Source organism: Oxyura jamaicensis, chromosome 1 (assembly GCF_011077185.1).
Source record: "Oxyura jamaicensis isolate SHBP4307 breed ruddy duck chromosome 1, BPBGC_Ojam_1.0, whole genome shotgun sequence".
NCBI classification, from domain to species: Eukaryota; Metazoa; Chordata; class Aves; order Anseriformes; family Anatidae; genus Oxyura; species Oxyura jamaicensis.
The window spans coordinates 90,128,924-90,150,377 of NC_048893.1; positions in this window are offsets into that span (position 1 = coordinate 90,128,924).

Sequence of the window (21,454 nt, forward strand, 5' to 3'; positions counted from 1 at the left end):
GTTTCCACACCAAGGATTTGTGGTTCTGCAGGGAAAATCTAAAAGCTATTGACATGAGGCCACTGCTTGCTGAATCGTTTCCTAAGTATAATCGATGATACCGTTATGCTTGCTCCCCATTTGCGCACAGTGATATGAGTGGCAGAGTAAGAGAAAAGCTGCAGTATCCAAAGATTGAACTTTTTTTCTTCCCTGCTCTTTGTTTTTGGTGTAGCCTTGTTGCTGTGTTGTTTTGTGTGGCTGCTGACGTCTAGCCATGCTTCAGAGTAGGAGTGGGAGGGATAGTGCAGATCTGCATGCCTTTGGAGAAAGGAGACGGGGGATTGTGTTTCAGGAGACCTGAACCATCTCACTGGTCTGGGGCACTACAAAAAGAAATGTCTTAGTAGCCACTGGAGAAGGTGGCAGGTCATTGTTTGTTTCTGATAGTACTGGTGGGAATTCTGTCTCCTGCTTGTCATAAGGAGTCTTTTGTGCAGTTCCCCTTTCTTTACACTTTAATCCAGCAAAACACTTTCAGCACACAAGTGGTCTCATTTGCTTTCAGTGACAATATTCACAGACTTAACATAAAGCATGTGTTGGAATGCTTCGCTGGGTCAGGACCTGCTTTGCTTGAGCTGCATATCAAGTCTGCATGTATGTTATTCTAGAAGTTTCATAACTCCACAGTACCAACAGTTCATTGTACGTAGTATTTTCATGCAACAAACGTTTGTAGAAGAGCACAGATTAACCAAAACATACGTGAATAGAAACACAGATGTGCACCTACTTGTGCTCATTAGTGCTGGGGTATGCGGGGTGGTCATTTCTTAAACAACTATGCTCACAAGGAACAATTTTTTTCCCCTTTCTTTCTTTTCTTTTTTCTTTTTTTTTTTCTGCCTTGCAGTTCACTGTGTTTCATTTTGAGATTTCAGGCTGGTGACTTAAAGAAATAACAAAATAATTAAGCCAACCCAGCCTCCTTTCAGGTTTCTGCTCCGCAAAGGTCTATGTTCTTGCCTCCTCAGTCTATCAGTATCCATCTGTACACGTCTGAGGGTGTAACCCAGTTTTTTATGCTGAGACATGCTCACGGTATGTTCACACTGCCATTTCTGCTTTAAGGTAAGGTAAGCAGCTGAGGTATTGGGAGCCGCCTACCAAGGAGTAACAGACAGATCACTCCTTCCACTTGTCAGCTGATGGTGAACTGAAAACTATCTCGCGTATGTCTATGCAATCATAAGAGCAATTTCCCTAAATGCTAGGAACAAGACAGAGGCTCATCTTGTGCTTACGAGATTACGGTCTCATGTGACCGAGGCAGGGAACTAGTGCCAAAGCCAGGTCCCCTGAGTCATCTGAAACTGTGACCTGTACTGATTTCCCCTCCTGTTTTTGCCCTTCAGTCTTTTATAAATAATCTTCTAATCAGGATCAACAGCTCCACCTTGACATCTGGGAGATCTTGGACCTGGAAACAGGTAACTCCAAGGAAGAGGCTTCAGCTGCAAACTCTCAGCATCTCCACTTTCCCCAAAGCTCTGAACACCGTGTGGGTTTTGATCCTGTACGTGTTGTGCTGATTGCTCTGTGGAACAACCACAAAGGAAAAATATTTCCCTTCTACAAAACAAACAAAAAACAAAAAACAAACAACAACAAAAAAACTATGAAAAGTCAGATAACAGTGGTCCCCAATGTTTCAGCTTCCTATTTTGTTTATCAACATTATCAACACACATTCTTTCTGTGGGATTTCTGTTATTTCTGTTTTCAGTTGAGCACTTTGCTGAAATTCGAACCTGAAAATCCTGTTCCAGTTCTCAGTGCTGTAGGCAGTGTGATTTTTAGTGGTGTGTTTTCAGTGGCTCCAGTTTCAAAGTGGAGAAGGTTTCAGCCCTCTTTTGCAGATCTGAAAAAATGTTTTGACTTCACAAATTCCAAAACAAAAATTTGTTTTAAACCATTTTCCCCCCTTGGCAATGCCTAGAGAAGGTAAAATGAGCTAAGAAAAATAAATAAATAAATAAAAATCTAATATTCTCAGACAAACATAAAGACGGGCTCTTTCTAGTCGTCTTTTCTTGTTTTATAATGATATTATTTTTGGTAGAGGGATTCCTTCATGGTGGATGAGATGTGGCCAAACAAGAAGCAGTGCTTCAAACATGGTTTGTAAAGACCTTTACCATCTTTCCAAGTTGGAGATATCTATGTGTCGTTTCAAAATCAAAACAACAAACCCAACCCACAGCTGTGTTTCTGCTGGTATCTCTCAGAAAGGGACAAGCCCTGTGAGTGTAGAAATACCACCATAAGACTGAGTTAAGCTGTATGTTTGATGTGATCGAGGTGTTGCTGCCTGCTCAGCCAAAATGGTGTGAGAAATGGGGGAGGACAACGGTGCAAGCCTCAGCTGGGGAGGGTGTGGAATTTGGCGGAGAAAGCAGCCTAGACCTTTGTCAAGATAAAGAAAGTAAGTGGTATCTTAGCTTACGCATTTTAATCAATGTCTTTTTAAATAGCATTTTGTGTTTGTCTAGGATGTGGTTTGAAGTTTTCACATTAGAATGTGTTAGGTAGCTGACTGTGGTCTGTTAAACATATCTCAAAGACGTTAAGCCTTATCTCTGCTTGAAGACAAAAGTTGTAAAAATATACCTCCTCTCACTTCCAGCCCTGCTGAAGATGGTTTTTGCCTGAGGCTTCTCATCATGACCCACAAGATGAGGAATTACTGCCTCTAGCCCAGTGATTACTGTGAGTGCTCCCTAAACCACACATTAGGGAAAAAAATTAGCCAAGTTTGCTCAAACTACCCAATTAACATTTAAAGACATCCTTTTTATTTTATTTTGTTTTATTTTATTTTATTTTATTTTATTTTATTTTATTTTATTTTATTTTATTTTATTTTATTTTATTTTATTTTATTTTATTTTATTTTATTTTATTTTATTTTTTTCCTGAGGTGGATTAGGCAGAGCTTGTGTGAACCAGCTCCTCCAGCAGAACAGTGTGCATTTGTGAGACACACACTTTGTAAATCTGGGGGAGTCATTTCCAGCAGAGGGGAATAACAAATAGGAAATATCAGGCAGGAGGAGATGTCTTTCAATCAGTGCTGCTACCTGCAGGGTGACTAAATGTCTGCAGTCCACAGACCCCAGCTTGATTTGTTGGAGAAGAGAGCTCAGAGGTGCTGGAGGGAGACAGCGATAGGTTGTGTGTAGAAAGGCAAAATGTTGATATTTATTTGTGAGGTGGTTTTTCTTTCCTTTTTTTTTTTTTTTCATCATCCCTGTCATTCACTCACATAAGCATGCCATTTTCCATGTGCTACTGTCAAAGCATGCATCCTGTCTCTTCATCTTACCGAGCCAAGTATCTGTACCTAGCTAAGAAGCACCTTTTTTTAGTTGATGCTCCCCACATGAATGCTACCATCTCTAAATCAGGCCCAGAAGGTCTTTATGAGAATTTTGTTTCTGCTGCTTTTCCCCTCTCCACTATACATCACCCTCAACTATATCTGCACTGGGAGTCTAATGATCTAAATCCAGATGTTTGTAACATAGATAATAAGACAGAAGGATGTTTATGCCTGAGGAAAACAGGGATATATCTTTTTTTTTTTTTTTTTTTCCAATATATGTATCCTCTTACTCATACAACTCCTGCTACTTTAAAGTGGGAAGTATGTTCACTTTTAAAGAGAATAGCAGCTCTCCCATTGGGTACATCTGCGAAGCACTGTAAATCATTTATGTCACTCCTCATACTTCAGCCATTCTAATGTTATTTCATTCTGAGATCAAGGGATGTGCTGGGACAAAAATTATTCACATTGCCAAGTTAAAGAGGATCTGAGAAACACATGCATTCCCAGTTGTCACAGCATAACCTCTGGTTGTCTGGAGCAGAGAGAGAAGTACAGAGGAAGAAAGTAAACCTCCCACACCTGATTTTCACTTTCCTTGAGTCAGATAGATGAAAACCATCCCTGTGACATGTCTATATCGTCTCTGATCTAGTCAAAGCTTTGAAGAGTTGATACTGTGGTGTTAATGTTAACCCGAATGACAAAATCCTTCCTGGAGCTGACGTGCAAATACAGCAAGAGGATGATAAGTTAATCACTCTGGCCAGCTTCATTAGTACCAGCATGGGGAAAGATCAGGTTGGGTCTCCTGTGCTAACCAGGAGTCCTTTACCCTGCTCCTGCAAGGGGCTGTGCTTAAAGGAAGAACGGCAAAGAGTAAAGAAAGTGGTTTTCAGAGGTGGGAGATGGTTGATATGAAGTGAATTCCAGAGGGAATAATTAATGGGACAGATAACCAAATCCTCTATCCTTAAAATAAAATTACGTTTGCACTCTGAACGCACCAAAGAACGTGACACGGAGATTCTCCTGATTCATCTAACGTTTGACTTGAGAGATTGGCACTAATTATGATAAACTTGTGAGACCCTCTGGAAACAGTGAAAACTCATGGAAGGCATTTGAGCCCAGAACAACAAGGAACATGTTTTTATTAAAGCCAGCAGTGAAACAGATGCTGGGTCATTAGGCACTTGTAGGAAGAAATGTAGGCTGGTATAATACATATTGGAGAGATGACAAGCTAATAGAGGCTGCAGCCTGGACAGCAGTAGATGTACAGCTGGGGGAACTGCAGGTGCTTGCTGCTGCAAAAGCAGTGAAAGGTGATGACTGCAGAAAAGCAAGCAGGTAGGAGCCATTTACCAAGTAAGAAGCAGATGTTATTTGTCATGCTTTTTACCTTAGCACTAGTTTTAGAGCTTTGTTGGAAGGGAAAGAAGGAGCTATAAATTGAAATGAGTCTGATCAGCAAGCAAAATGTTTAAGTGGAGAACAATATACAGGGGTCTGCCTGGATCATCAAGAAAATGTAATTGACTGGTTTTCCTTTATGACTAAGCAGTTGTAACTCACATCTGCCAACTGACAAAGAGCCTGTTGTTCTTCATTGAAAACTGGAAATAAAGAGGGAGCCACACATCTTAATCTTCTTATGTATGTGGGATATTAATGTTTATTAATGTTTAATATAATGTATTAGTTCAGCTGCCCAGGGCTGTCAGGGCTTGCTGACTTTTTTTTTTTTTTTTTTTCCTTTTTTTTACCTGATAGAGTGACTTGATGTAATGACCATTATCAAAAAGAGTCTTATCCTGAGTAGTATGGAGTGCAGAAACACATATCCAGCATGCACAACTGTGCAATCCTGTCTGACTTTAAGTTGGCTGAAAAGCACCATTTTATTCTGGGTCTGGAGGGATGTCTGGGTGCAGCATCTTTGGGACATTAGTTTTAAGCCCTGAAATCTGAACTCTTCACTCATGACTGTGCTTCTAGGCTGGGGATCTGCTTTTCAAAGTAGATTTTTCCTGATATTCATTCTACACGTTTCACTAGCACTTGCAGTTCACACTGGTGAAGTAGATGACTTCTTGCTTTGCCAGGAAGTTTGCCACACTTCTTTCCTCTTGCTGTAAATTTGTTGTTAATGCCTTGCCTCTCACACCCGGTGAAATCCCATACCCACACAGAGGGTCTGAAGCAGTGTTTATTGATACACTATGGAGAAAGTTAGTGCATAGCTGCTAGTGCATACTTCTGTCTGCTACACTGGTTATGGGATTTCTGCTAGTGCCTTTTCCAGGGTCATGCCCACATGGAGATGTAAGCCTGTGGTCTGGGCCCACTGAAAAGGAGCTGTTTTCCACCACCTATTGGTGAAACAGAGGGAAGAAAGGTTACTTGTGATCTGTTAGCTCAAGTGGCACCTCGCATTCATTTCAGACATCCAGATGAATAAACTGTGACTAATGTGACTTCTGTTGTGTGATATCAGAGGTCACGTAATTGCATTCTGAGCAAAGATATGTGCCTCCTAATGTTATCTCTGTTACGTGTTGTAAAGGGCGAGCCACATGTAGTGCTGATTACTAACTGTGGTATTACCTGTGTATGAGGATTATGAATGCTGATAAACCTTCTTGTTGATCACCATAAACCTGATGTCTGATAGGAATCTGGATCAGGTCTTTTTTCTATCAGTGCTATTAAGTTTTAGTCAGGAACCTGAAAACCTGTGTCTAATGTTATTAAAGCTAATGAGAGGTCCAAAACTCTCTGGGAAAGTTTATTTAAGGCAACATATGTGAAGATAGTGAAGTAGGACAAGATGAAGGAAATTATTGGAGGAAACCTCTGGTTACCAGCTACTCAGAGAACTGACTTGTGTCTTCTGGCTGACATGTCACATGGAACAAATGTGATAGAGCAATAAAATGTTCCAGAAATGCAGGACAGGACCTTTTCTAGGAGATGGGAGGTGGACCAATGCAACTTGCTTGGATGGTGTTTGCCAGCGATGTATTGGCAAATACAGGATACAGTGAAGAGGGAGTGGTAGCAAATGAAAAAAGGTGCTTGCCTTAATGAAGAGACCAAAGGCTTGTGAGGAAACTGAAGCAAGAGAATACCATAGGAAATACTTGAAGAGCAAGTATTTGGTATTCGTTTATATTGACACACAAAAGTGAAGATACCTGTTTTTGAATTTTCTACTGTCAGGCGGTAGTGCTTTCCACTCCCTTCTCATCTTTTTAATATGAAAAAGTTCTTTTCTATCCATGCTTAGTATTTACAACGGGGAAAGCAGTACTTGTTTAGACTGGCTAGTGAAGCTATTTACATTTCCTGCATTCATGATGTTAGTTAATATTTAGAGGAGCCTTTCCTGAGGCTATAGAGCAGCCTATGTTTGAACAGAGAGCTTTCTGCCAAATACATCTGGTGGAAAGGTTACCAGTGTGTTTGGCTTTGGATATAAGAACCTGCTTGAGGCTGAAATGTTGACATTTAGTATCTTAGCATGTGGTGTGTTTGCAGCCCTGTTGTACAGTGCATACATGTTACATCGGTAAATATTTCTTCACCGGTTGTCCTGGAGACCAAAACTGTTTAACTGCAGAACAGAGGGAATTAGCAATAGCAACACACGCTTCTGTTCCAGCAGCGATAATCAGTTGACTGTCATTATGTTCAGCTTGGACTATTTCTTAAATATTCAGAGCTTTCCATGTGTGGGTTGTCATCACTTTAGTAATTTAGCTTCATCTTGCAAACTTTTACCCATAAAATTAAACCGACAGGCCTTAATGGGGCAAAATGTGTGAGGAAAGGTTCCTGACAGACATCACTGAAGAACCGGGCCCATAGGGACCGCTGAGAGCCTGTATTGAGAGCCCAAGGTAACAAAGAATAGTTCAACATGATTGTTTTGCTAATAGATGGTAATGTGTCCTGAAGTCTAAAGCGACGTTCTTGGTGTGCTTGGCTAGATGGTACAGAGCTGTTGGGACGCGCACTGGCAGAAAACGTATGCTTTTCAGAGAGTCAACCTACGTTTTGACAAACTTTTGGTATTTCAATTGTCATAGATTTTCTTTGAGATTATGTGCCAGGCAATGAGTGTGAAGCAGCTGTCACATTCCTGACAGGAATAAAATCTCTGTATTTGTATTCAAAGCTTACAGTGCCTGTCCTGGTACTATGAGAAGATACAAACACATCAGTCAAAAACATCTGTTACTCATAACAGATTAAAAACTACTTGGTCTAAATAAACACCTTTTACAAGGTTAGATTTCTGCCTCCTGTTTTTAAAACTTTCAAAGCTGCGGGTTTAACTGAGGCTTAGGTTCATCCCTTACAACAAGGACATAATAGAGGTTAAGTTTTTGTGGCTAAGCACTAAAGCATCAAAGATCCCAGCAGCTTCGTAAATTGGAATAGATTTGATGCCTGCTGAAGCAATCTGAATGATAGACTCATTCACAAATGCAATTCTCTATATTTTATGTTTCAAGGAACAGAAGAAAAGTTTAAGTTGACCACATCAACTGTTTTGCTACAAAAAAATCAGCTGCCTGTAATGGAGACATGCCATCCTTTTAGGCCAGGAAAGTAGGTCTCTGTCTGAGGCCACATCTGCAGAGCACTTTCCCTGAGGAAGCCCGTCAGATCCCACAGGAACTGTGCTCAGATTCCTAAATTGCTCCATCCCAGGCCTTGCCATTGCTAATCCTCAATCATTTCATCTGTCCTTCTGCACAGATGGGCAGGGGACTTACTGGGGGCGAGGGGAGCAGGATGGGAATGGTGGTGCCCATGTGCTGGATGTGAATCATTAAAGTCAGCATTAGCGGATTATGTAGGGCTCAGGTGTCTTCTTGGCAGGAGACACCAAGTAAATTATTTATATAAATAAAGAGTCATCCAAGACAATTAACAGCCATAGAGCAAAGCGTGGTGTATGCTGGGCTGTCTCACTCCCTAGGCTACAGAGCACAACTCTTGTAAACAAGGGGTGTAAGTGGGCCAATTGCTTACTGGCCCGGCCAAATCAGAAATTGTACTTTTGGCTCAGTAGGGATAAAGTGGTTGTGACTGCAATCATCCTTGCCACCCGTGCTCTAGTGTATTCCCTTGCATACTGATCCACAGATGACACAAATTAACGCAGCTCCTCTGACAGCAATGCCCGTGCTGTTAGTGTGGATACGTGTGGATGAGTGGCATCTGTATGTCTGCTGCTTGGTCGTCAGCCTCCTGGATCGCAGAATGTTTGGTATTGCTGCTTCTGGTTGAAGAGGGTTCCTGTAAACCAGCTCTGGTGTCTATTTGCTGGTTGGTGCACTCCCATCCAGGGAGGCTGAGAGGCACAAAAGTACGCCCTTGAGCAAGATAGCTGTGCAAAAACAGACGGGGCTACATGGGCAGTGAGCAGCCCTGCGTGTGCTGAGGAGCGCAGGAGAGCCTGTTGTGAGAACCGCTGCGTGGAAACAGCTCAGGACTAATCCTGAACCTGAGCCAGCTCCCAGCAAAGCACGGTGGTGTGTCTGCGCTGGGCCCCACACCTGCACCAGCACTGCATGCAGTGAGCGCCACGTAAATTTAGTGCCTGAAATAATAAGCCATAATGGAGGTAAGCTGTCACAGTGGGCTCTGTGTCCTCAGCATGGTCTCTGTGTATGCACAGGGGTCTGTTACATGCCTTTGGAGCACTGAATCTGTGTCCACATCAGGTAATTGCACAAGTGTAATCTTATCAGTCGATGTGTGACCATGTAACCACAGCCTGTACAGCTTTCATGTTAGAGCAGGCCTTTAGATAAACACACATACACTTACTTTTATTTTAGCTGCTGTGCTCCCTGATGTCCTCCGGTCAAGACTGAAGGCTGCAAGTAGATGGCTGCTCTATACAGGAGCGGGAAGCAGACAAAGGGCAGCTGCTTCCAAGAGCTGCTCTCACAACTCCAATTTCAAGCAAAACTTTTCCAAAGCACACTTCAGCCTTTTTCCTCGGTGAGAAGTATGCTTTGTGCCCTGTACATCATGTGTGAGCAAAATAAGTGTATTTTCTTCTGGCAGAAAGGTAATTGTTTTCTTTGGGGTTTTGTGCCCTGTGTGCATTTAACTGCTGTGGGGCATGAAGTGAAAGGGGCTTTTTCTGCTTCTGTCCGCTGTCTCAGTCAAAGGGCGGTTGGGTTTTTAGGCTGCCTATATTATCTTAGCAGGGATTTTATGTCACCAAATAACAAGCTATTAGCACAACCTTGCCACTGGGGTTTGTCACACTTTGTGTGTCAGCGTGTACATGTGCTTTTTTCACCAAGCCTCGTTTCTCCCAGCCTATAGCCCGTTCATTTAAGGCGAGGTTCGCAAACAGCATAGCAATGCTGGAAATCACAAAAGAGGGAGCTAACGGCTGCAGCTGCTATTGTAAACCTGATTTCCACAGGCCCAGCAGGGCTTGGCATGTCAGAGGCAAGTTCAGTAACGGGGCCCCTGCTGTCGCAGATGTGCCCAAGCAGTCGGGTTTGTGTTGCCAGCCTGGAGCAGAGGCCGGGTGCGAGCAGTGCCACTGCCTCCTGCAAGGCCCCGAGCGGCCTTGGCGCCATCAGGAGCCTTCCCTCGGGGGGCTGGGGTGGTGCTGAGCAGCGCAGGCCCGGCTCTGGGGGAGCCCAGGAAGCTTTGGGGGCAGAGGCTCTGTGGTTTGCCCCCCAAGAGAGGATGTCACAGCCCAGAAGAAAGTAGAGGAGAAGGGAGACGCAGGAATCCTGTCTCTGCTCAACATCCATAGCCTCCTCCTCGTGGCTGGTTTCAGGCCTCATGGAGGAAGAACATAAGGCCTTGTACTGCAGACACTTTCTGTGCTTAGAGACATTGTTTCTGAGTGTACACAACTGGTGTCCACCCAATATTTAGACTTTTTGCAAGTAATAGCACCTTCCATTCGCAGCCTGGGTTCAAGCTCTCAGTGCCTCTAAGGAAGGTATGGAGTGAGCCATGCAAGAAGGACTAAGCACATGGTTTGCCTTTATCTTTTCCTGTCCCTCTTTCCTCATGTTATTACAATGTACTCCATGCCATGAGAGACAGGAGTCTGTACAGTCTCAAAGTATATGCATTTCCTTGCTAAATAAATATTTAGGGTGCTTGGAAGCACCTGTGACACTGACACTGAAATGGATGCTCAGATCATCTCTGATACTGCGTTGGACTTTTACCCAAAAACGTATTTTAATTTTAGTAGATATGTAGATATTTAGTAGATATTTAGTAGATATGCTGGCTGTGCTCTGACATTGTGCATGTTGAAGAGTCAGATTATGCTGAGGTATTTTGGAAACTTGAAACCAGCACCCCATGGGCTCCTGTTTCTAGGGATTAGGATGTGCCGGTGGGTATCCCCTTTCCTCTTCTCTGGTCTTCACAGCTTTCAAAATGTGATGTAGTCCATTTGCATATCAGCTATATCAATGGGTACCATCTAAAATACATTGTTAGATGATTTAGGTCTGGAGTGTTTGTATTCTGCCTATCTAAAATAAATGAAGTTTATGCAGTTGCTTTCTGTCTCTTATAAATTCAGTCCTTTCTCTCCCAGTTTCAGGCAAATTCAGTATTATTTTAAAAATAATTAAGTAGTTTTAATTGACATTGAGAAAGAGAAAAGCAATCCAAATGCTACCCATACTGTGGGAGAGGAGAGGAAAACTTGGCAATTACAGAAATTAATTAGCACGTATACACTGCCCTGCCTGTATGAATATGTGTATCTACAGATAAGCCATAGCACATGGCATTTCGTGCCTAGTGGGAATGATGCTGGGGACATGTGAGGGTCAGGTTATTGCACTGGGAGCAAAGGAACCCTTAAGAGAAGGTGCAAACCTGAAGGAATTAGGTGAGGATGTTTACTTATGTTAAAGATTTTTTTCACTGAAAATTTGCAAAGAAAATTTGTTCTGTAGCAAGGCTGTGAATTACACAGCAGAACCTGTGTGATTCTTCTGGCCCCTATTGTTTGTTACTTGGATACCTCAAGACTTAGCATTTATCTTGGTCACATATTTTGCTCTTTATTGTGTTGCTCATGTAAACATTATCCTTTTTACAGATCAATACATATAAGCCTTGTCTGTTTTGCTTAAAAACTTTAAAAGTGGGCCACTTACAAACTCTTAAAACTCTGTCCTTATTTGACTTTCTCCGGGTCTCATAGGAAACCTTCTGCAGGGGAGGAACTAGAGCCGATTCTGCTGAGCTGCAGGGGAGCATTTAGACGTGCCAGAAGCACGGGCTGCTTTGGCCAGCACAGAGCCAAGGAGGCTGGCAGAGCTCTGGTGGCTGAGCCCTAGCTGATCGGTCTTGCATAATAAAAACTGCCCTGTTGTCCACTTTTGCTAGATCCTCCTTAAAGGCATTGCTCCCCGTGCAGAAATGGAATGACAGGTACCCGGCTCTGCTGGTGATACATCTCACTGTCTGCAGGTAGCGAGCTGGAATAAAAGCATCGCTCCACTCCAGGTCTTAAGGACTTACACTGTGAAGCATGGACTCATTTCCACAGAGAACTGAGTGCTTTCAGCTGTTATTAAAGTCAAGTCAGCCATCACTGGATCAGGCTCGCAATCCCTTTAGTAATAGGGCAACTTGAAATAAGGCAGCATGTGGTGGTGGGAAATGAAAAATTGTATCTAATCCATAAATAATTTTTTAATTTTCATCGAATCACAGGTGGCAGCTTTTGGATGATTGCTTAGAAAGCATGTTTTTGTCTCTAAAATCCTTTTTTATTTTTTATTTTTTTTTCCCTAAGAAAATTTGGAAATTTTTAAAGGAAAACAAATGTCTTTACAAATCTCTACTGAATAGAAAAAAGAAAGTTACCCCCCAGATCTTCTACTGGGTCCCCAGGTCTTGCTCCCTCATTCTGTTTAACATTCATTCTTAATTTTTAAAAGTGCCATAGTTCAAACCCTTTAAAAAGTTTTAAAGTTTCCTCTGAGAATGCTTTTTTTTGTCCAAGGGTCCTAATGTGATCGAATCCGTTCAGCTCAGCTTCAATTAAGAAGATGAATGCCTTGAGACTTCCAACAAGGCTGTCCGTCAGTAGCATGGGATTATATGATCCCGCCATTTGGCTCAGTGTTTGCTCTTGGTGAGGCTGATAATTTCATCAGCCTCCCTGAAGTTGCGTTTCATTCTCCATAAATTCTTTAGTGCCTCTTTAAGCCTCTCGTATTGGAGCACTTTGTCTTCTGAAATGTCCCAGTTTGATCTGTCATTATGGTGGCATGTCACATTCAGTTACTGTATGTGTCTCACTAGGTGCGATGTAGTGCTGGCTGCCAACATAACTAATTGTGAGTGAGTCTCGCTCGCGAGGCAGTTTGCTGGAAAACGCAGCTGAGAACACCGTTTTCAGAGTATCTGCTCTTTGAACTGTCTTGGCATCGGTGAAACACTTCATTATAAGGAGACATAATAGAACCATAGGCTGTGTCTGGGCTGGGAAACTTCTGCCCAGACTTCCCCCTTTTGCTGTCCTTGGTTCAGCTCCACCAGTGATAGCAGCTAGAGGATGGCTGAATAGACTGCTGATTCCCAGAGCTGTTGGAGTGATGCTCACAGTCGTGGCTGCTTCAGTCTTCTGCTCTTTTCGTGTGCACCTTCCACAAGCCAGCATCACTCTTCTGCTGTCTGGAGCAGATGCAGCTACCTTTTATTTCCCCAAGTCCCTCTCCTCTCCAGCCTGCCTTGGTCCATGGAGTCCATCACGCCCCTGGTGCTTTTCCTCCTGTTCTGCTGTTGCCTTTGGCCAGTGCCACTGCTGGGTCGAAGAGAATGAGCCCAGCCGAGCTTGTTTGGCTCGATTTGGTGCCTTGCCCGCAGTCCTAGTGTGCTTCGTCAGCTGGGAATTGGTGATGTGAACGCAGCTCTGTGCTTGCAGCTTCCAGCACAGACATTTCATCCTGTGCCAAGCATGTCAGTGTGACACCCAAATTTAGCATGCCAGTCACTGTTGCTTCCCTTGATACAGCTCAGGCAGAGAGACTGGGAAATTGTGGCAAAAATACTCTATTATGTTCAAAGAGAGATTGATAGTGCCATTAATAAGGCTATTGCAAGCAAATAACACCTCTGTATGGAGAGAGACTTGCACTGCCCTTTACAACCATCTGTCCCTTCTTTGTTCCTCTCCTGCACTATCTTCGTGCTTTTTCTGTAACATCTATTTGAAACACTTTTGCCTTATTGGCTCCTCAAGCTTATGAAAGTTGAGTTCCCTCTCTGAAAAGAATGAATTACACCTTGCTGTAACCCTGCTGTATAGCATCAAAGAGCTGCAGTTCTTAAATTTTAGCTTTCTGAGCCCACCTTTGATAGTCTGAACCACCTTGAATGATACACAGATAGTCTGAATGATACAAGCCATGCCTGATGTAAATGTTCCTCAGATGGTCGATCCTCTTTTTTCTGCCCAAGAGTGGCATTATAAACAGTGTCACTATCTGCAGGATCATCCTTAGCATCAGAAACAGCAATACATGAAATGAAGGCTGATCGCAGGTGGTCTTCAAAGTCAGGTCATACTGCTAGCTCCATCACATCTAACGCTGTGAGTATGCTAAATTCCCCCTTGCCCTATACCTTGGGATTATAGACTAATAAACTTTGGATTCTCCTCTTCCCCGTTTTCTCAGCCTGTAGAGTGGTTTTGGAATGCATTTGTGAGCACGCTTTCTCTGCAAGCATGGATGATAAGAAACTATTTCTAATGGAAATGAAAAATCATGTCTTATCTTTCCTCCATCCTCTCAGGATCTGCAGCCTGAATAGAAACATTGAATATGTAACGCTGTGAGAAAACTGGGAGAGCTACAGTTATGTAGTTCATTGCAAACTTTAAGGATATTTTCTGCCCTTTCAACAGCTACATATAAGTCTGTTATTCAACAACAACCAACCCCCCCCCCCCCCGCCCCCCCCCCCCCCAAAAAAAAAGGAGAAGCTGTGGTTTGGAGGAAACAAAGACCTGCTGTGAACTTTGGCTCTACCCCTGTGCTCCCTATGGATGCTTGTCTTGCTCTTCCTTCACTGTCTTCCTCTTGGAAGGCAAGAGTTCTTTTACTTGGTAAAAGACTTGATTTTTAAACATTTTTTGACCCTGAGCACATAAAAATGGATCTGAAAGGGAAGCGTGAAGCTTTGAAAAGGGCTTCCTTGAATTTCTGCTACACAAGATACCAGAGCTGCTTCTCTGAAGAACTTACTGAGTATGCTGCCTGGGAACTGAGACTTCACCTTGTTTTAGAGTATATACTAACTACTGTGCTCAGTATTGTACACCAGGTTACAGTTTTATGCAGCTCTTATTGTAATTTCTGAGTCCTTTCCACGTAAAAGAAAAACAGCAAAGTCACTAAGACTTGCAAAAAGATGAGAAGCCGTAGTTGGGAAATAGTTTTGAGTAAGCAGATTTTGACCCTGAAGCCTCATAGTTTTAAAAATAGTCTTTCTCAAGTCTTCCAGGAGATGCAACAATAGCTGTGAGGATCAGACTCTAATGGTTTAATGTCCTTGCTGTGCCTCCACACCAATAAGCTACTTGTTGTATCAGGAGTGATAATTCTCAAGGTCATGGACGTTTCCTGCTCTAATCTTAGTCTGCTTTCACTATCAAAGTGGGATGACAGCTGTGTGCATGTGTGCTCGGAGTGCAAACTGAATTCAAAACATGCTGTACAACTTTACTGATTTTCAAGGACAAAGCTGAAGCCAGATCCTCTCCCAGTCTTTTTGTTTAAAAGAAAATAAATAAAAAGGGAAAAGAAGGAAAAAAAAAAAAGTGGGAGTGGTGTAATCAGGTAGTTGAGCTTTGTTACTGCATTATTTATTTTCATTAAAACCGGAATACTAAGTGCAAATAGCTTTGCAAATGTTTAATTACTTCTTTCATCAAAGGCTGTTTGACACGCAAATGAAGGAAGAACCAAAGTGATGTGAAATGCAATTAACAACTGTTATGAATAAACAGGCTTCAGGCTTATGGGGCACAGAAGGTGAGCTCTTCTTTTAATGTCAGTATGGTCTTAGATCAGTACAGGCCTACTATGACTATACAGCCTTTTAAAATTTCAATAGATTAACTTGTTCTGTTTGTTTAGGTTTTATGGTTTGTTTGAGGATTCCTGTTGGTATGGTTTGAGAATTATTAGGTGGAAAAACCTTGGGAGTGACAGATGTGATGGAGAGGCATATGTTAAGGAGATGATTTAGCTGTGGATATTTTTTTCTCTCTTGGAGGTGGAAGAGCTGTGATTAAGGGTGGGCAAATATCACGAGAAAGGTTTCAAAATATCCTTTTAAATACGTTTACTTTACAGAACGCATAACCCCATTTCCCTTACCACCACACTTTTATTTTCTAAAAAGCTCTAGTTCCCAGGAAGGAAAGTGTTACAGATACTCCAGCCAACATATATCCATCTGTGAATGCTGGTGTGAATATTTATATGTTTGAATCAGAACGTGGGGCAAGCTGCTTGTGGTCTGGGAGTCATTTGGTCAGGAAGCAGATGGGAGAACTCACGGCTGCAACGAGCACACGATGCAGCTTACTGGGACCAGTCACAAATGCTGTCTGAGCAATACTTGCGATAAATAGTGAGGAAGTGGTGCAGGCTGGAGGGCAAGCGTATTTCTACAAATGAGTTTTTCAGTATCTTTGGTTTGTAAATTAAACTCTAAGTTGCACTGATGACATGTAACTGGAAGGGATGCCATGATCTTTGGATACAGAGCCAGATGTTATAGTTAGGTCTGATTCAGCAGTATAACTTACTCCATGTATGTAATTTTTATTGAGAACGAGGTAGCACATGGTAACACAATTACAAGAAAATTTAAAAAATTCTTTGGTCTGTACTTGGCGACAAACACTGCTGGATTATTCCAGGCTGTTTCACTACTTGACTTGTCATGCATTCCACTCTATGGGACCAGTTCAGTTTTCACTGAGAAATTCTGCCTCAAGTATGGGACTTGTCCTGGTTTGGCATACCTTTGTTGCCAGTCATGGCAGACTTGACTTTTGCTGTTATCAATCCTTCATTTACATTAAATATCTTGCATCATTCACCTGCACTGTGTGTTATATTTGAACTTGTCTGGGATCAGATGACCTCATACGCATTATAGTGACCCTCATGGATCCACGATAATACATAGAATAGTTATCAATAAAATATTATTTGCACGTGATTAATCTTTTGTTAGAGACTAAGCATAGCTTGTTTTTTTATTATTATTATTTATTCTTTTTTCTTTTTTCTTTTTTTTTTTTTTCAGTCTAATATCAGAATAGGGAGTAGACAGAGTTCCCTTTGTTAAATCACATTTCTGGGAGCAAATCAGTTCCCTCATCTGCTGGGTCAGCATTGATGTTTCTGGATCTTAACATGAGAGCGTGTCTTCAAATAAAATATTGCTTTCCTAGTACGGTGGTCTTGAAACCCAATGCATCTTTCACAAATTGAAATTGCATAAACCTAAAATTACTGTAAAGGAAGAATTGGGCTGAAGGTGGTATTGTATAGTGGGTGTTTTGACTGCCGTGATTGTATTTTCTCATATAATAATAATGATGGTGATTGCAGCTCACTTCCCTCAAGCTGATCTTCATCATTCATTCATCCATAAATTGAGTTCGAATGCAGGTGGAGTTCGAGGTGGAGAATTATTTCACACAGCTTTTCCCCTTTTGATCTTTTATTCAGTTGAGCTAGTGGGATGCCCTGCTTTTGTTTCCAAGGTTTTCTCTTTGTCTTTGTCTTTGAATAAAGCACTAGAGAATGCTTTGATACTTTCTTTCAACCTAAAATGTTTTTCTTAACCTTTATAATACCTGTTAAGTTTAAGATTGAGGGAAATGATGCCCCATTTGCAAGATTGCATATGTGGTGAGCAAAATTTTTCTCTGTTACCTCTCGGCAGTCTTGGCGCCTGATGAAAATATCTGTATTGCTGCTGGGGGTAGATGAAAAGAACGTATTCACAACCCCCCAGGCAGAACAGCAAAGCAGTCTCCCCCTTATCCCATCAATGTCATCATCACTTCTAGAAAAACAACTGTTCTTGTAATTTTTCAAAGTGTTAGAGGTTGTGTTCAGTGAATCCAACCAGGCTTTATGGTACTAGCTCTTCCCTTAGGATATTTATTCCATGTCATACAAAGGAAATATTGCAATATTGTCCAAATGATTCTGTATACCTCAGTCCTCATGTCCTTCAGTGAATCTTACCCCAGAGTTGAGCACAGCAATGGACTGCATTATAAAATGTTGTGCCAAGGGTAACCACGCTGATATTCTCCTTCCACCTCCCTCTTCAGAAGAGGGCACAAGTTGCTAGCTACCATGAAGAGGCTGGGGAAGAATGCCATGAAGCACTTAAGAGTTTTGCGGGCTGCAAAATCCCCCATGATAATTGAGGAAGGGCTTTTGACACTTGTGCTCTGAGATGATTTTGCCAGGATTACTCTGTAAAAGAATAACACAACTGAGATTATGACGCTGAACACCTGAGCTCTCACCAAGCTAAGTAGGAGGGATCTCAGTATTTTCCTTCTGGGCAGCTGTAATGATGCCTTTGTGTTGCCCTGAGCTGGCTGTGCTAGAACAGAAAGGTCATTTTTACTGTCAGATCCTTCCTATCAAAAAGTCCTTGGTTTATCATCTAGCAGCGGTTTGCCTGTCGAGTTCAGTTTCATGGTGTCTGTTCTCAGCTTCTCAGTCCTCTGATGGCTGTAAGATATGCATCACAAAGGAATTACACCCCTCTTTGTGAAAACTTTGTATTTCTTCACCCTCCACCTTTGGCTGTGATCTTGCACCACATGGCAACCTGCAGAACGGGAGCTCCTCATCTGCACTTTGTAATTATCCTGCCTACGGAAATGGGATCCCATTATTTAAGAACTTTTTTTTTTTTCTTAATTTGGTTAACTAGAGCGACCAGCGTTTTATGAAGCACCCCCTTTCCCTTTAGGAGTCCTGGATTTCTGTTCTGAAGAGCTGTAATCCTGCAACCACAGCTACATTATTTTAGCATTTATTGTATTCGTGTTTCAGATTAGTTGGTTAATAAACAATGATGAGTATAAAGCACGGAAGACAGATTTCTGTGGGGCAGATTTCTATGTGCAGTTGATCACAGGAACTTTAGGAGCTTCATAGGAGCTATGAAGTGTCTGCACTAACTTGTAGGCGACAACAGTTCTGTCCCCAAAAACGTGTAACACAGAGGTCTGGATGCCAAACCAGACCTACTGCGTTCTAGGTGCCTCTTACACAGACCTCTATACAAATAACATCAGTGAGCACTATAATAGGCCTTGACTGTGTCTCAGTTAGAAAGAGTGACTTTTTCCTGAGGGTACATCTTCAGGTTTTCTGAATCAGTTGTGTGCAGCATACTCCTTCCCAACTCCATGCTCATACTTCCTTTGGTAACCACAAAGCTCATATTTCTTAAATAAAGCAATGATTTCTTAATGCAATCAAGAAATAATGGATTAGCACGGGCATGCTGCACCAATTGTCTAATCAGTCATGTGATACTGTCATTCCCAAACTGCCTGTTTGGTTGGAGCACAACGTTTGTCACTGTGATAGACGACATTCAAGCCAAAAGTTAAGAGGAATGGTGGGGAATATTTTTTGCCTAAGTTGATGTACTGAGTCTGGCTGGGGGGAAGTAACTTCTTTCAGAGGAAGCCGTACTGTGCTGTGTTTAGGATTTGTGGCTAAAAGAGAGTTGATGACACACTGGTGTTTTGTCTGTTGCTGCACAGTGTTCACATGGTGTCAAGGTTTTCTCCTTTTCCCACTGTACTGGTGAGTGGGATGGGGGTGGGCAAGAAGCTGGGAAGGGACATAGGACAGCTGGCCCAAACTGGCCAAAAGGATGTCCCATACTGTATCGCATCATGCTCACCAAGAAAAAAAAAAAAAAGGGATAGAGGAAGAATCACAGAAACATTAGGGTTGGAAAAGACCTCCAAGATCATCTGGTATAACCAATAAAAAGGTGAGGGATTTTCTTCCAAGGTGGCCAATTGCTTAGAGGCTGGTTGGGCATTAGTCTGCTTGGGTGAGGTGGTGACAGATTGCCTTTGCATTGCCTAGTTGTTGCTTTTGTTTGTTTGTTTTTCTCCCCTTTCCTTCACCTATTAAACTGTCTTTATCTTGACCCATGAGTTTTCTGCCTTTGCTCTTCCTATTTTCTACCCTGTCCCAAAGAGCAGGGTGGGATGAGCTAACAGCTGTGTAAGTGCTTGGCTGCTGGCTGAGGTCAACCCACCACAGCTGAAAACTTGGTAAATGTGGTAGAGTGGACATTTGGATTCAAATACATCCATAGTTAATTAAGAATAAGATACAAAAGCTGTTTTTGTATTGTTTTACTCAACTTGTACCAGAAAAAAAAAGTCATCTTATCCCTTGAAATCAATATATTTACCTCACAGAAGACAGCTGGAGTCTACTTACTTGACTAGAAGGCCAGGCCTCCTGTGACAAGCATGTCTCCAAGGCTGGCTCTGGCTGCCTAAGGCATCAGGCTGCTCAGGGCTGGTTGAAAACCTGCTACGTTCCCCTTATTTGATTCACATGTTAGGGCTTTGGAAAATGAAGCCAGAGGGAAGTTGGGCAGGAGGCAGCAAATTGCCAGAGGAATGGCCCCATCCAAGACAATCAGTAATCTTTCTTTATACTAGAAACAGCCAGCACCGCTTCCCAAGGCACTTATTTTCCCATTGCAGGGCAGCCCCATGCTTGTCCCATCCCTTCATCTTTCTGCTGGTAAAATCCTGCTCTACTTCCAGTTTTGGGGAGGGCTGAACGAGCCCTCTATTTACTCACTGCACTGAAATTGGCATCTATCTAGCTGAGTTGGTTGTGGAGTCCTTGAACAGAAGTTACTAGGGCACGAATGTGACTTGTGATTATTTCTAGAATAAATTATTGTTGAGTACTGTGGGGGCATGTTACAGGGCAACTATTAGATGAATGGCCATAGGATAGTACTTGATAGTAGTAGTACTCCAGGTATATACAGAGCCATCTGCATTTCTTTTAGTGACAAAAGTAATCATGCTTTTTCTCCACTGCTGTCAAAACGCTGAGCCAACATGCCAGTCTGGGAGGGTGATCTGGAGTTCTGGTCTGGCTACATCAGCTGTGCTTTTATGCCAATTCCAGCAGTAGATTTGTAATATTGGTGAGTTATGAGCCAGGAAAAGTATAGATATTGCCCTGTGTTGCAAAGAGTTTGGCAGTTTCAAGGACTCAGTCCAGCCCCTGGGCCCTTTTCTGTCAGCCTTACACGACACTTGTGGCACAGAGCAGAAACAGAAGTAGGCAATCCAGCAACAGAAGGGATTCTCCCAATAGAAGGATCCATACAGTTGGTTAGAGCCACTAATAGCTTTTACTGGTAACTCTTCTAGCATTTGCCCTGCCAGAGAGTAAAGATCTTCAGCTGCAGCAGTGCATCCCTGAACTCAGAGACAAGTGATTACAGCTGAGGTTAAGGCTTTTAGGGGGCAGCAAAGATTAATCAGCATCATCTTCACCTACTTTGTTTCTCTCAGGTGTACTGATATGTCACTTCTAGTTCTTAGTGACTCTGAGATGACCTCAGCCTATTTGCCCTGTTAGTCATTGGAGCAGTGCACCTAGAAGGCCATGTTGCTGTTTTAGGGTGAGATTAACATATGGAATTTACCTTTCAGGGAGATCAGTCAATTGGAGAGGATTCCTCAGGTTATCCTAGGTAAGTTTTAGCTTACCTTTGTGGGTTGTTTGTTTTTTGTTTGTTTGTTTTTACTGAGCACCAACAGTTGCATGTAGATAGCTAAAGGGCCATTTTTTTCAGAACTGCTTTAGCAGAGAGGTAAAGAAACTGAAGGAGTTGCTCCAGCATCTAACCAAACCAGTCAGTTAACTGCATTCCCCAAGCTTTGCATTAACATTGGAAAGTTTAATCTTGTGCTTTCTTACAAGACGCACAAAT